The sequence below is a fragment of the Pseudophryne corroboree genome, chromosome 5 (assembly GCF_028390025.1).
Source record: "Pseudophryne corroboree isolate aPseCor3 chromosome 5, aPseCor3.hap2, whole genome shotgun sequence".
NCBI classification, from domain to species: Eukaryota; Metazoa; Chordata; class Amphibia; order Anura; family Myobatrachidae; genus Pseudophryne; species Pseudophryne corroboree.
Window position 1 is genome coordinate 770848457 of NC_086448.1, and position 14807 is coordinate 770863263.

General features: G+C 53.9%; 1 protein-coding gene across 3 annotated transcripts in view; it reads right to left on the bottom strand.

The window, feature by feature from the left end:
* The window catches only part of LRP12 (LDL receptor related protein 12), a 163181-nt gene that overhangs the window by 130899 nt on the left and 17475 nt on the right, over positions 1-14807 (bottom strand). The window contains exon 2 of one of the 3 annotated variants that reach the window (XM_063924308.1): positions 3319-3441. The exons of 1 other annotated variant lie outside the window; for it this stretch is intronic. The gene's annotated coding sequence lies outside the window, so the exon portion shown is untranslated. Of the gene's footprint in view, positions 1-3318; positions 3486-14807 lie in introns of all 3 variants that reach the window. One more of the 3 variants, XM_063924307.1, reaches the window with a different exon arrangement.

The following is a 14807-nucleotide window of genomic DNA, read 5'->3' on the forward strand; positions in this document are numbered from 1 at the left end:
GTGTTAAAAGATTTCAGATTTAGAATAGGTCTCACCGAGCCGTCTGGCTTCAGTACCACAAATAGTGTGGAATAATACCCCTTTCCTTGTTGTAGGAGGGATACTTTGATTATCACCTGCTGGGAATACAGCTTGTGAATTTTTTCCAATACTGCCTCCCTGTCGGAGGGAGACGTTGGTAAAGCAGACTTCAGGAACCTGCGAGGGGGAGACGTCTCGAATTTCCAATCTGTACCCCTGGGATACTACTTGTAGGATCCAGGGGTCCACTTGCGAGTGAGCCCACTGCGCGCTGAAACTCTTGAGACGACCCCCCACCGCACCCGAGTCCGCTTGTACGGCCCCAGCGTCATGCTGAGGACTTGGCAGAAGCGGTGGAGGGCTTCTGTTCCTGGGAAGGGGCTGCGTGCTGCAGTCTTCTTCCCTTTCCTCTACCCCTGGGCAGATATGACTGGCCTTTTGCCCGCTTGCCCTTATGGGGACGAAAGGACTGAGGCTGAAAAGACGGTGTCTTTTTCTGCTGAGATGTGACTTGGGGTAAAAAAGGTGGATTTTCCAGCTGTTGCCGTGGCCACCAGGTCCGATGGACCGACCCCAAATAACTCCTCCCCTTTATACGGCAATACTTCCATGTGCCGTTTGGAATCTGCATCACCTGACCACTGTCGTGTCCATAAACATCTTCTGGCAGACATGGACATCGCACTTACTCTTGATGCCAGAGTGCAAATATCCCTCTGTGCATCTCGCATATATAGAAATGCATCCTTTAAATGCTCTATAGTCAATAAAATACTGTCCCTGTCAAGGGTATCAATATTTTCAGTCAGGGAATCCGACCAAGCCACCCCAGCGCTGCACATCCAGGCTGAGGCGATCGCTGGTCGCAGTATAATACCAGTATGTGTGTATATACTTTTTAGGATATTTTCCAGCCTCCTATCAGCTGGCTCCTTGAGGGCGGCCGTATCTGGAGACGGTAACGCCACTTGTTTTGATAAGCGTGTGAGCGCCTTATCCACCCTAGGGGGTGTTTCCCAACGCGCCCTAACTTCTGGCGGGAAAGGGTATAACGCCAATAATTTTCTATCGGGGGAAACCCACGCATCATCACACACTTCATTTAATTTATCTGATTCAGGAAAAACTACAGGTAGTTTTTTCACACCCCACATAATACCCTTTTTTGTGGTACTTGTAGTATCAGAAATATGTAACACCTCCTTCATTGCCCTTAACATGTAACGTGTGGCCCTAATGGAAAATACGTTTGTTTCTTCACCGTCGACACTGGAGTCAGTGTCCGTGTCTGTGTCGACCGACTGAGGTAATGGGCGTTTTAAAGCCCCTGACTGTGTTTGAGACGCCTGGACAGGTACTAATTGGTTTGCCGGCCGTCTCATGTCGTCAACCGACCTTGCAGCGTGTTGACATTATCACGTAATTCCCTAAATAAGCCATCCATTCCGGTGTCGACTCCCTAGAGAGTGACATCACCATTACAGGCAATTGCTCCGCCTCCTCACCAACATCGTCCTCATACATGTCGACACACACGTACCGACACACAGCACACACACAGGGAATGCTCTGATAGAGGACAGGACCCCACTAGCCCTTTGGGGAGACAGAGGGAGAGTTTGCCAGCACACACCAAAACGCTATAATTATACAGGGACAACCTTATATAAGTGTTTTCCCTTATAGCATCTTAATATATTATAATATCGCCACACAAAATCCCCCCCCTCTCTGTTTTAACCCGGTTTCTGTAGTGCAGTGCAGGGGAGAGCCTGGGAGCCTTCCTAGCAGCGGAGCTGTGTAGGAAAATGGCGCTGTGTGCTGAGGAGAATAGGCCCCGCCCCCTTTTCGGCGGGCTTCTCCTCCCGTTTTTCTGACAACCTGGCAGGGGTTAAATACATCCATATAGCCCCAGAGGCTATATGTGATGTATTTTTAGCCAGCATAGGTACTTTCATTGCTGCCCAGGGCGCCCCCCCCAGCGCCCTGCACCCTCAGTGACCGTTGGTGTGAAGTGTGCTGAGAGCAATGGCGCACAGCTGCAGTGCTGTGCGCTACCTCATGAAGACTGAGAAGTCTTCAGCCGCCGATTTCTGGACCTCTTCTCTCTTCAGCATCTGCAAGGGGGTCGGCGGCGCGGCTCCGGTGACCCATCCAGGCTGTACCTGTGATCGTCCCTCTGGAGCTAGTGTCCAGTAGCCTAAGAAGCCAATCCATCCTGCACGCAGGTGAGTTCACTTCTTCTCCCCTAAGTCCCTCGTTGCAGTGAGCCTGTTGCCAGCAGGACTCACTGAAAATAAAAAACCTAACAAAACTTTTACTCTAAGCAGCTCTTTAGGAGAGCCACCTAGATTGCACCCTTCTCGGCCGGGCACAAAAACCTAACTGAGGCTTGGAGGAGGGTCATAGGGGGAGGAGCCAGTGCACACCACCTGATCCTAAAGCTTTTACTTTTGTGCCCTGTCTCCTGCGGAGCCGCTATTCCCCATGGTCCTGACAGAGTCCCCAGCATCCACTTAGGACGTCAGAGAAAGAAGGGTTATTACCGGGTTGAATACCGGGTCAGGTGCAGTGTGAATGGGAGCCGTTCCGATGCGACCCGGCTCCCATTCACAGCATAGGGAGAGGCGGCGCAGGAGATGAGCTCATCTCCCGGCGCCGCCTCCACCCCCACCCCTGCTGCGCCCCCCGCTGCTATGGCAACCGACCCAGCATATTGCCAGGTCGGAAAGCTGGCAAAGGAGCGCAAATGCCGGATCCCACCCGGTGAGGACACGTTTCTCTTACCGGGTGGGATCCGGCATTTGCGATCTGAAAGCAGCATTATTCTTAAATGTTTACGCAGCTCTTATTAAGTAGCAAAAGAAAAAAAAGAGAGACATTGTTTCCCCCAGCACCCTAAATGATAACAGTAACCAGATATAAATCCCACATAATATTAGAATTCAGAGATCTTGGTTACACAAATTTGCGCAAATATGTGTAACCAAGATCTCTGATGATGATAATGATATCATTCAGGGTGCTGGGGGAAACAATGTCTCTTTTTCTCTTGCTTAGAAATACCCCTCCCTTTCGAGCACCTGAATGATATAATTAAGCTGATTGAGCATCTACCATTATATAAGCAGCAAAAGAATCAGAAGTTGCTTGCCGCATGTGGCCGAGTGCTGACTTAGTTCTGCAAAGCCACCCCCACTTCCTTAAGCTGGGTACACATTTGTACAATCACACTTTCTATGCAATTGTAGTTTCGATTTAATTTATGTTCCGAAGTCCCAATATGATCATACAAACCTATAAAAGTCTTATTTGTGATTCCTCCCTCACATTGGTCTAAAATATTGGGTGAAGAGACTGTACCACAGCACACGTCAGATGAAAACGGAATAATGAGCAGGCTGCATAATGCTCCTCCAGCTGTGGATGCACTACACAGATCAGTATAAATCTCCGCAGGCTTCCTTATGTGAAAAAAAAATTTAGTTAAAAAATAAAAAAAAACGGGTGTGTGTCCTTTCAAATCAGTAGCCATCCCCGGACCTCTGAGCCTAGGCCAACACTGAAAAAAGGTGTGTGGGTGGGGGGGGGGGGGGGAGGGAACGGCGTGGGGTTCCCCCAATTACCCCCCATCTCCATAGAAACTTTACTATGCTCTCAGCCAATCAATGCTTCCCTGTTAATGTCTATGGAGTGTTCCGGCCACATATGTGCTCTCTACACACTGTTTACAGAGCTAGTCTATTTTGTGCTAGGATGTTGTGTCAGGATGCCTCAGGCAACGGATGCATAATCCCCGATAAGCATCCCTTCAGAGCTGCGATAACATATGGATCTTGTGCAATCACCCGCAAGTGGGAATTTGTCAGGCTGAAAAAAAATAGGCTAAAATCGTGGGGGGGGGGAAGGGGGAGGGAGGAGGCTGTCTTGAAAGCCTGAAAAGTTAGCGGGGCTAATAGGATACCCCTCCACCCATAGTGGAAATAGATAGAGTACTAACCAATCAGCTCCCAACTGCCATGTTACAGGGGTTAGGAGCTGATTGGTTGGTACTTTCTTTCTCTCCAAGCTTTGATAAATCTCAAAGGTCATAAAGTGGGTGATTGCAGAGTTTTCGGTGCTCATTATGCAAATTCTATAAAGGAAAATAAGAATTTACTTACCGATAATTCTATTTCTCATAGTCCGTAGTGGATGCTGGGGACTCCGTAAGGACCATGGGGAATAGCGGCTCCGCAGGAGACTGGGCACATCTAAAGAAAGCTTTAGTACTAACTGGTGTGCACTGGCTCCTCCCCCTATGACCCTCCTCCAAGCCTCAGTTGGGAACTGTGCCCGGACGAGCGTACACAATAAGGAAGGATTTTGAATCCCGGGTAAGACTCATACCAGCCACACCAATCACACCGTATAACTTGTGATCCGAACCCAGTTAACAGTATGATAACAGAGGAGCCTCTGAAAAGATGGCTCCCAACAATAATAACCCGATTTTTGTAACAATAACTATGTACAAGTATTGCAGACAATCCGCACTTGGGATGGGCGCCCAGCATCCACTACGGACTATGAGAAATAGAATTATCGGTAAGTAAATTCTTATTTTCTCTAACGTCCTAAGTGGATGCTGGGGACTCCGTAAGGACCATGGGGATTATACCAAAGCTCCCAAACGGGCGGGAGAGTGCGGATGACCCTGCAGCACCGAATGAGAGAACTCCAGGTCCTCCTCAGCCAGGGTATCAAATTTGTAGAATTTAGCAAACGTGTTTGCCCCTGACCAAGTAGCTGCTCGGCAAAGTTGTAAAGCCGAGACCCCTCGGGCAGCCGCCCAAGATGAGCCCACTTTCCTTGTGGAACGGGCTTTTACAGATTTTAGCTGTGGCAGGCCTGCCACAGAATGTGCAAGCTGAATTGTACTACAAATCCAACGAGCAATAGTCTGCTTAGAAGCAGGAGCACCCAGCTTGTTGGGTGCATACAGGATAAACAGCGAGTCAGATTTCCTGACTCCAACCGTCCTGGAAATATTTTCAGGGCCCTGACAACATCCAGCAACTTGGATTCCTCCAAGTCCCTAGTAGCCGCAGGCACCACAATAGGTTGGTTCAGGTGAAAACGCTGGAACCACCTTAGGGAGAAACTGAGGACGAGTCCTCAATTCCGCCCTGTCCGAATGGAAAATCAGATAAGGGCTTTTACAGGATAAAGCCGCCAATTCTGACACGCGCCTGGCCCAGGCCAGGGCCAACAGCATGACCACTTTCCATGTGAGATATTTTAACTCCACAGATTTAAGTGGTTCAAACCAATGTGACTTTTGGAACCCAAACTACATTGAGATCCCAAATTGCCACTGGAGGCACAAAAGGAGGCTGTATATGCAGTACCCCTTTTACAAACGTCTAAACTTCAGGGACTGAAGCTAGTTCTTTTTTGGAAGAAAATTGACAGGGCCGAAATCTGAACCTTAATGGACCCCAATTTCAGGCCCATAGACACTCCTGTTTGCAGGAAATGTAGGAATCGACCCAGTTGAATTTCCTCCGTCGGGCCTTACTGGCCTCGCACTACGCAACATATTTTCGCCAATTGCGGTGATAATGTTTTTGCGGTTACATCCTTCCTGGCTTTAGATCAGGATATGGATGACTTCATCCGGAATGCCTTTTTTCCTTCAGGATCCGGTGTTCAACCGGCATGCCGTCAAACGCAGCCGCGGTAAGTCTTGGAACAGACAGGGTCCTTGCTGGAGCAGGTCCCTTCTTAGAGGTAGAGGCCACGGATCCTCCGTGAGCATCTCTTGAAGTTCCGGTTACCAAGTCCTTCTTGGCCAATCCGGAGCCACGAATATAGTGCTTTCTCCTCTCCATCTTATCAATCTCAGTACCTTGGGTATGAGAGGCAGAGGAGGGAACACATACACTGACTGGTACACCCACGGTGTTACCAGAGCGTCTACAACTATTGCCTGAGGGTCTCTTGACCTGGCGCAATACCTGTTGAGTTTTTTAAACATGTGGACGACTTCTGGGTGAAGTCCCCACTCTCCCGGGTGGAGGTCGTGCTGAGGAAGTCTGCTTCCCAGTTGTCCACTCCCGGAATGAATACTGTTGACAGTGCTATCACATGATTTTCCGCCCAGCGAAGAATCCTTGCAGCTTCTGCCATTGCCCTCCTGCTTCTTGTGCCACCCTGTCTGTTTACGTGGGTGACTGCCATGATGTTGTCCGACTGGATCAACACCGGCTGACCTTGAAGCAGAGGTCTCGCTAAGCTTAGAGCATTGTAAATGGCCCTTAGCTTCAGGATATTTATGTGAAGTGATGTATCCAGGCTTGACCCTAAGCCCTGGATATTCCTTCCCTGTGTGACTGCTCCCCAGCCTCGCAGGCTGGCATCCGTGGTCATCAGGACCCAGTCCTGAATGCCGAATCTGCGGCCCTCTAGAAGATGAGCACTCTGCAACCACCACAGGATGGATACCCTTGTCCTTGGTGACAGGGTTATCCGCTGATGCATCTGAAAATGCGACCCGGACCATTTGTCCAGTAGGTTCCACTGGAAAGTTCTTGCGTGGAATCTAACGAATGGGATTGCTTCGTAGGAAGCCACCATTTTTACCCAGAACCCTTGTGCATTGATGCACTGAGACTTGGTTCGGTTTTAGGAGGTTCCTGATTAGCTCGGATAACTCCCTGGCTCTCTTCCGGGAGAAACACCTTTTTTCTGGACTGTGTCCAGGATCATCCCTAGGAAACAGAAGACAAGTCGTCAGAACCAGCTGCGATTTTGGAATATTGAGAATCCAATCGTGCTGCCGCAACACTACCTGAGATAGTGCTACACCGACCTCCAACTGTTCCCTGGATCTTACCCTTATCAGGGAATCGTCCAAGTAAGGGATAACTAAAATTTCCTTCCTTCGAAGGGATATCATTTCGGCCATTACCTTGGTAAAGACCCGGGGTGCCGTGGACCATCCCTACGGCAGCGTCTGAACTGATAGTGACAGTTCTGTACCATAACCTGAGGTACCCTTGGTGAGAAGGGTAAATTGGGACATGTAGGTAAGCATCCTTGATGTCCCGAGACATCATGTAGTCCCCTTCTTCCAGGTTCGCAATCACTGCTCTGAGTGACTCAATCTTGAATTTGAACCTCTGTATGTAAGTGTTCAAAGATTTTAGATTTAGAATCGGTCTCACCGAGCCGTCTGGCTTCGGTACCACAATAGTGTGGAATAATACCCCGTTCCCTGTTGCAGGAGGGGTACCTTGATTATCACCTGCTGGGAATACAGCTTGTGAATGGCTTCCAAAACTGCCTCCCTGTCAGAGGGAGACGTCGGTTAAAGCCGACTTTTGGAAACGGCGAGGGGGAAACGTCTCGAATTCCAATATGTACCCCTGAGATATTACCTGAAGGATCCAGGGGTCTACTTGCGAGTGAGCCCACTGCGCACTGAAATTCATTGAGAACGGGCCCCCACCGTGCCTGAGCTTGTAAAGCCCTAGCGTCATACTGAGGGCTTGGCAGAGGCGGGAAAGGGTTTCTGTTCCTGGGAACTGGCTGATCTCTGCAGCCTTTTTCCTCTCCCTCTGTCACGAGCAGAAAAGAGGAACCTTTTGTCCGCTTGCCAACAAAGGACTGCGCCTGATAATACGGCGTCTTATTTTGAGAGGCGACCTGGGGTACAAACGTGGATTTCCCAGCTGTTGCCGTGGCCACCAGGTCTAAAAGACCGACCCCAAATGTCCCCTTTCAAAGGCAATACTTCCAAATGCCGTTTGGAATCCGCATGACCTGACCATTTTACTGGTAGAATTGGACAACGCACTTATACTTGATGCCAGTCGGCAATTATTCCGCTGTGCATCATGCATATATAGAAATGCATCTTTTAAATGCTCTATAGGCAATAATATACTATCCTAATATTTCCAGTCAGGGAATCCGACCATGCCCCCCCAGCACTGCACCTCCAGGCTGAGGCGATAGCTGGTCGCAGTATAACACCAGTATGTGTGTAAATACCTTTTTGGATACCCTCCTGCTTTCTATCAGCAGGATCCTTAAGGGCGGCCATCTCATGAGAGGGTAGAGCCCTTGTTCTTACAAGCGTGTGAGCGCCTTATCCCCCCTAGGGGGTGTTTCCCAACGCACCCTAACCTCTGGCGGGAAAGGGTATGCAGCCAATACTTTTTAAGAAATTATCAATTGTTATCGGGGGAAACCCACGCATCATCACACACCTCATTTTATTTCTCAGATTCAGGAAAACTACAGGTAGTTTTTCCCTCACCGAACATAATACCCCTTTTTGGTGGCACTCGTATTATCAGAAATGTATAAAAACATTTGCCATTGTCTCAATCATGTAACGTGTGGCCCTACTGGAATTCACGGTTGTCTCTTCACCGTCGACACAGGAGTCAGTATCCGTGTCGGCGTCTGTATCTGCCATCTGAGGTAACGGCCGCTTTAGAGCCCCTGACGGCCTAGGAGACGTCTGGACAGGCACAAGCTGAGTAGCCGGCTGTCTCATGTCAACCACTGTTTTTTTATATAGAGCTGACACTGTCACGTAATTTTCAACAGTACATCCACTCAGGTGTCGACCCCCTAGGGGGTGACATCACTGTTACAGACACTCTGCTCCGTCTCCACATCATTTTTCTCCTCATACATGTCGACACAAACGTACCGACACACAGCACACACACAGGGAATGCTCTGATAGAGGACAGGACCCCACTAGCCCTTTGGGGAGACAGAGGGAGAGTATGCCAGCACACACCAGAGCGCTATATATATACAGGGATAACCTTATATAAGTGTTTTTCCCCTTATAGCTGCTGTATGTTTTAATACTGCGCCTAAATAGTGCCCCCCTCTCTTTTTTTAACCCTTTCTGTAGTGCAGGGAAGAGCCAGGGAGCTTCCCTCCAACTGAGCTGTGAGGGAAAATGGCGCCAGTGTGCTGAGGAGATAGGCTCCGCCCCCTTTTCGGCAGCCTTATCTCCCGGTTTTTTGTATATTCTGGCAGGGGTTAAATGCATCCATATAGCCCAGGAGCTATATGTGATGCATTTTTTGCCATGTAAGGTATTTCTGTCATGTTTCATTGCGTCTCAGGGCGCCCCCCCCCCAGCGCCCTGCACCCTCAGTGACCGGAGTGTGAAGTGTGCTGAGAGCAATGGCGCACAGCTGCAGTGCGCTACCTTATTTGAAGACAGGAACGTCTTCTGCCGCCGCTTTCTCCGGACCTCTTCGCTCTTCTGGCTCTGTAAGGGGGCCGGCGGCGCTGCTCCGGGACCCATCCAGGCTGAACCTGTGATCGTCCCTCTGGAGCTAATGTCCAGTAGCCAAGAAGCCCAATCCACTCTGCACGCAGGTGAGTTCGCTTCTTCTCCCCTTAGTCCCTCGATGCAGTGAGCCTGTTTGAAAATAACAAACCTAAACTAAAACTTTCACTAAGAAGCTCAGGAGAGCCCCTAGTGTGCACCCTTCTCGTCGGGCACAGAAATCTAACTGAGGCTTGGAGGAGGGTCATAGGGGGAGGAGCCAGTGCACACCAGTTAGTCCTAAAGCTTTCTTTAGATGTGCCCAGTCTCCTGCGGAGCCGCTATTCCCCATGGTCCTTACGGAGTCCCCAGCATCCACTTAGGACGTTAGAGAAATCTAGATTAACTGTGCGCCCCCGATGTGGTAAGTTACGCAATGCCAGACATGATCCGAACAGGAGATACTGCCAGCTTTGGTTTTGACCAGAGGTTCTCAAACGCAGTCCTCAAGGCACCCAACGGTCCAGGTTTTAAGTTTATCCATGCTTGGCCACAGGTGACTTATACCCCTTTCATGCTTGGCCACAGGTGACTTATACCGCCAGCTTTGAACACGGGTTATTGCACGAGCGTACATAACCTGTGTTGCTGTGCGGCCTGAAAGGGCCCAGTTGGAATAATCCGGGTCGAACGACTTTGTATTCCAACTCGGGTAGTGAGCAGGGATGAACACGTATACAACCCGGCTCGCTGTGCTGTGTGAACGGGAAACTGGGTCGAAGCGACCAGTTTCCTGTTCACTCTGTGCGGACGGGCGGCTCTTGGAGATCATGTAATCTCTGAGCGCCGCCCCCCGCTGCATCACCACTGACGTCACCAACCCAGCAACATGCCAGATTGGGGACAGCGGTGGCGAGGGGCCTCAGGCGGTCTGAAAGAGGTATAAATTAGAACCTCAATCAATTTGATTTAACGATCTGTGCTGATTCATGGATAGCCATATAACCTGGCCTGTTAAGGAGCTTCGAGGTGTTTGGCTCGTGTAACACTGCTGAGATTACCATATACAGCATGATGTCACTACATTGTCATATACAGGGAAGCATCAGTGGGTAGAACATCATACACAGTGGAATCACCAGACACATACTGCAGTATTTATTTATGGGGTGGAATTACTGGAACAGGTGATCACATGAGAGGGATCCGTGCAGCAGAGGGGAACAACAGAGATCTATGCAGTATTGGGACACAATGGGGAATAATAGGGATCTGTGGGGCACAATGGGGATCAGAGTAGCAGTGGAGCACAGTGGTGGACAGGAGGGATCTGTGGAGTGCAGTGGGGGAGGGCGGCTATAGGCATCTGAGGAGATCAGTGGGACACAATGGGGAACAATAGGGATCTGTGGGGCACAATGGGGATCAGAGTAGCAGTGGAGCGCAGTGGGGGGCAACAGGGATCTGTGGAGCAGTGGATCTGTGAAGCAGCAGGGAACACTAGGGATGTGCGCAGCGGCGGGGAACACTAGGGATGTGCGCAGCGGCGGGGAACACTAGGGATGTGCGCAGCGGCGGGGAACACTAGGGATGTGCGCAGCAGCGGGGAACACTAGGGATGTGCGCAGCGGCGGGGAACACTAGGGATGTGCGCAGCGGCGGGGAACACTAGGGATGTGCGCAGCGGCGGGGAACACTAGGGATGTGCGCAGCGGCGGGGAACACTAGGGATGTGCGCAGCGGCGGGGAACACTAGGGATGTGCGCAGCGGAGAGCAGGGAACATTAGGGATGTGCGCAGCGGAGAGCAGGGAACACTAGGGATGTGCGCAGCGGAGAGCAGGGAACACTAGGGATGTGCGCAGCGGAGAGCAGGGAACACTAGGGATGTGCGCAGCGGCGGGAAACACTAGGGATGTGCGCAGCGCCAGGGAACACTAGGGATGTGAGCAGCGCCAGGGAACACTAGGGATGTGCGCAGCACCAGGGAACACTAGGGATGTGCGCAGCGCCAGGGAGCGGCGGGGAACACTAGGGATGTGCGCAGCGGCGGGGAACACTAGGGATGTGCGCAGCGGAGAGCAGGGAACACTAGGGATGTGCGCAGCTGCAGGGAACACTAGGGATGTGCGCAGCGGACAGCAGGGAACACTAGGGATGTGCGCAGCGGAGAGCAGGGAACACTAGGGATGTGCGCAGCGGAGAGCGGGGAACACTAGGGATGTGCGCAGCGGAGAGCGGGGAACACTAGGGATGTGCGCAGCGGAGAGCGGGGAACACTAGGGATGTGCGCAGCGGAGAGCGGGGAACACTAGGGATGTGCGCAGCGGAGAGCGGGGAACACTAGGGATGTGCGCAGCGGAGAGCGGGGAACACTAGGGATGTGCGCAGCGGAGAGCGGGGAACACTAGGGATGTGCGCAGCGGAGAGCGGGGAACACTAGGGATGTGCGCAGCGGAGAGCGGGGAACACTAGGGATGTGCGCAGCGGAGAGCGGGGAACACTAGGGATGTGCGCAGCGGAGAGCGGGGAACACTAGGGATGTGCGCAGCGGAGAGCGGGGAACACTAGGGATGTGCGCAGCGGAGAGCGGGGAACACTAGGGATGTGCGCAGCGGAGAGCGGGGAACACTAGGGATGTGCGCAGCGGAGAGCGGGGAACACTAGGGATGTGCGCAGCGGAGAGCGGGGGAACACTAGGGATGTGCGCAGCGGAGAGCGGGGAACACTAGGGATGTGCGCAGCGGAGAGCGGGGAACACTAGGGATGTGCGCAGCGGAGAGCGGGGAACACTAGGGATGTGCGCAGCGGAGAGCGGGGAACACTAGGGATGTGCGCAGCGGAGAGCGGGGAACACTAGGGATGTGCGCAGCGGAGAGCGGGGAACACTAGGGATGTGCGCAGCGGAGAGCGGGGAACACTAGGGATGTGCGCAGCGGAGAGCGGGGAACACTAGGGATGTGCGCAGCGGAGAGCGGGGAACACTAGGGATGTGCGCAGCGGAGAGCGGGGAACACTAGGGATGTGCGCAGCGGAGAGCGGGGAACACTAGGGATGTGCGCAGCGGAGAGCGGGGAACACTAGGGATGTGCGCAGCGGAGAGCGGGGAACACTAGGGATGTGCGCAGCGGAGAGCGGGGAACACTAGGGATGTGCGCAGCGGAGAGCGGGGAACACTAGGGATGTGCGCAGCGGAGAGCGGGGAACACTAGGGATGTGCGCAGCGGAGAGCGGGGAACACTAGGGATGTGCGCAGCGGAGAGCGGGGAACACTAGGGATGTGCGCAGCGGAGAGCGGGGAACACTAGGGATGTGCGCAGCGGAGAGCGGGGAACACTAGGGATGTGCGCAGCGGAGAGCGGGGAACACTAGGGATGTGCGCAGCGGAGAGCGGGGAACACTAGGGATGTGCGCAGCGGAGAGCGGGGAACACTAGGGATGTGCGCAGCGGAGAGCGGGGAACACTAGGGATGTGCGCAGCGGAGAGCGGGGAACACTAGGGATGTGCGCAGCGGAGAGCGGGGAACACTAGGGATGTGCGCAGCGGAGAGCGGGGAACACTAGGGATGTGCGCAGCGGAGAGCGGGGAACACTAGGGATGTGCGCAGCGGAGAGCGGGGAACACTAGGGATGTGCGCAGCGGAGAGCGGGGAACACTAGGGATGTGCGCAGCGGAGAGCGGGGAACACTAGGGATGTGCGCAGCGGAGAGCGGGGAACACTAGGGATGTGCGCAGCGGAGAGCGGGGAACACTAGGGATGTGCGCAGCGGAGAGCGGGGAACACTAGGGATGTGCGCAGCGGAGAGCGGGGAACACTAGGGATGTGCGCAGCGGAGAGCAGGGAACACTAGGGATGTGCGCAGCGGAGAGCAGGGAACACTAGGGATGTGCGCAGCGGAGAGCAGGGAACACTAGGGATGTGCGCAGCGGAGAGCAGGGAACACTAGGGATGTGCGCAGCGGAGAGCAGGGAACACTAGGGATGTGCGCAGCGGAGAGCAGGGAACACTAGGGATGTGCGCAGCGGAGAGCAGGGAACACTAGGGATGTGCGCAGCGGAGAGCAGGGAACACTAGGGATGTGCGCAGCGGAGAGCAGGGAACACTAGGGATGTGCGCAGCGGAGAGCAGGGAACACTAGGGATGTGCGCAGCGGAGAGCAGGGAACACTAGGGATGTGCGCAGCGGAGAGCAGGGAACACTAGGGATGTGCGCAGCGGAGAGCAGGGAACACTAGGGATGTGCGCAGCGGAGAGCAGGGAACACTAGGGATGTGCGCAGCGGAGAGCAGGGAACCCTAGGGATGTGCGCAGCGGAGAGCAGGGAACACTAGGGATGTGCGCAGCGCCAGGGAACACTAGGGATGTGCGCAGCGCCAGGGAACACTAGGGATGTGCGCAGCGCCAGGGAACACTAGGGATGTGCGCAGCGCCAGGGAACACTAGGGATGTGCGCAGCGCCAGGGAACACTAGGGATGTGCGCAGCGCCAGGGAACACTAGGGATGTGCGCAGCGCCAGGGAACACTAGGGATGTGCGCAGCGCCAGGGAACACTAGGGATGTGCGCAGCGCCAGGGAACACTAGAGATGTGCGCAGCGCCAGGGAACACTAGGGATGTGCGCAGCGCCAGGGAACACTAGGGATGTGCGCAGCGCCAGGGAACACTAGGGATGTGCGCAGCGCCAGGGAACACTAGGGATGTGCGCAGCGCCAGGGAACACTAGGGATGTGCGCAGCGCCAGGGAACACTAGGGATGTGCGCAGCGCCAGGGAACACTAGGGATGTGCGCAGCGCCAGGGAACACTAGGGATGTGCGCAGCGCCAGGGAACACTAGGGATGTGCGCAGCGCCAGGGAACACTAGGGATGTGCGCAGCGCCAGGGAACACTAGGGATGTGCGCAGCGCCCGGGAACACTAGGGATGTGCGCAGCGCCCGGGAACACTAGGGATGTGCGCAGCGCCCGGGAACACTAGGGATGTGCGCAGCGCCCGGGAACACTAGGGATGTGCGCAGCGCCCGGGAACACTAGGGATGTGCGCAGCGCCCGGGAACACTAGGGATGTGCGCAGCGCCCGGGAACACTAGGGATGTGCGCAGCGCCAGGGAACACTAGGGATGTGCGCAGCGCCAGGGAACACTAGGGATGTGCGCAGCGCCAGGGAACACTAGGGATGTGCGCAGCGCCAGGGAACACTAGGGATGTGCGCAGCGCCAGGGAACACTAGGGATGTGCGCAGCGCCAGGGAACACTAGGGATGTGCGCAGCGCCAGGGTACACTAGGGATGTGCGCAGCGCCAGGGTACACTAGGGATGTGCGCAGCGCCAGGGTACACTAGGGATGTGCGCAGCGCCAGGGAACACTAGGGATGTGCGCAGCGCCAGGGAACACTAGGGATGTGCGCAGCGCCAGGGAACACTAGGGATGTGCGCAGCGCCGGGGAACACTAGGGATGTGCGCAGCGGCGGGGAACACTAGGGATGTGCGCAGCGGAGAGCA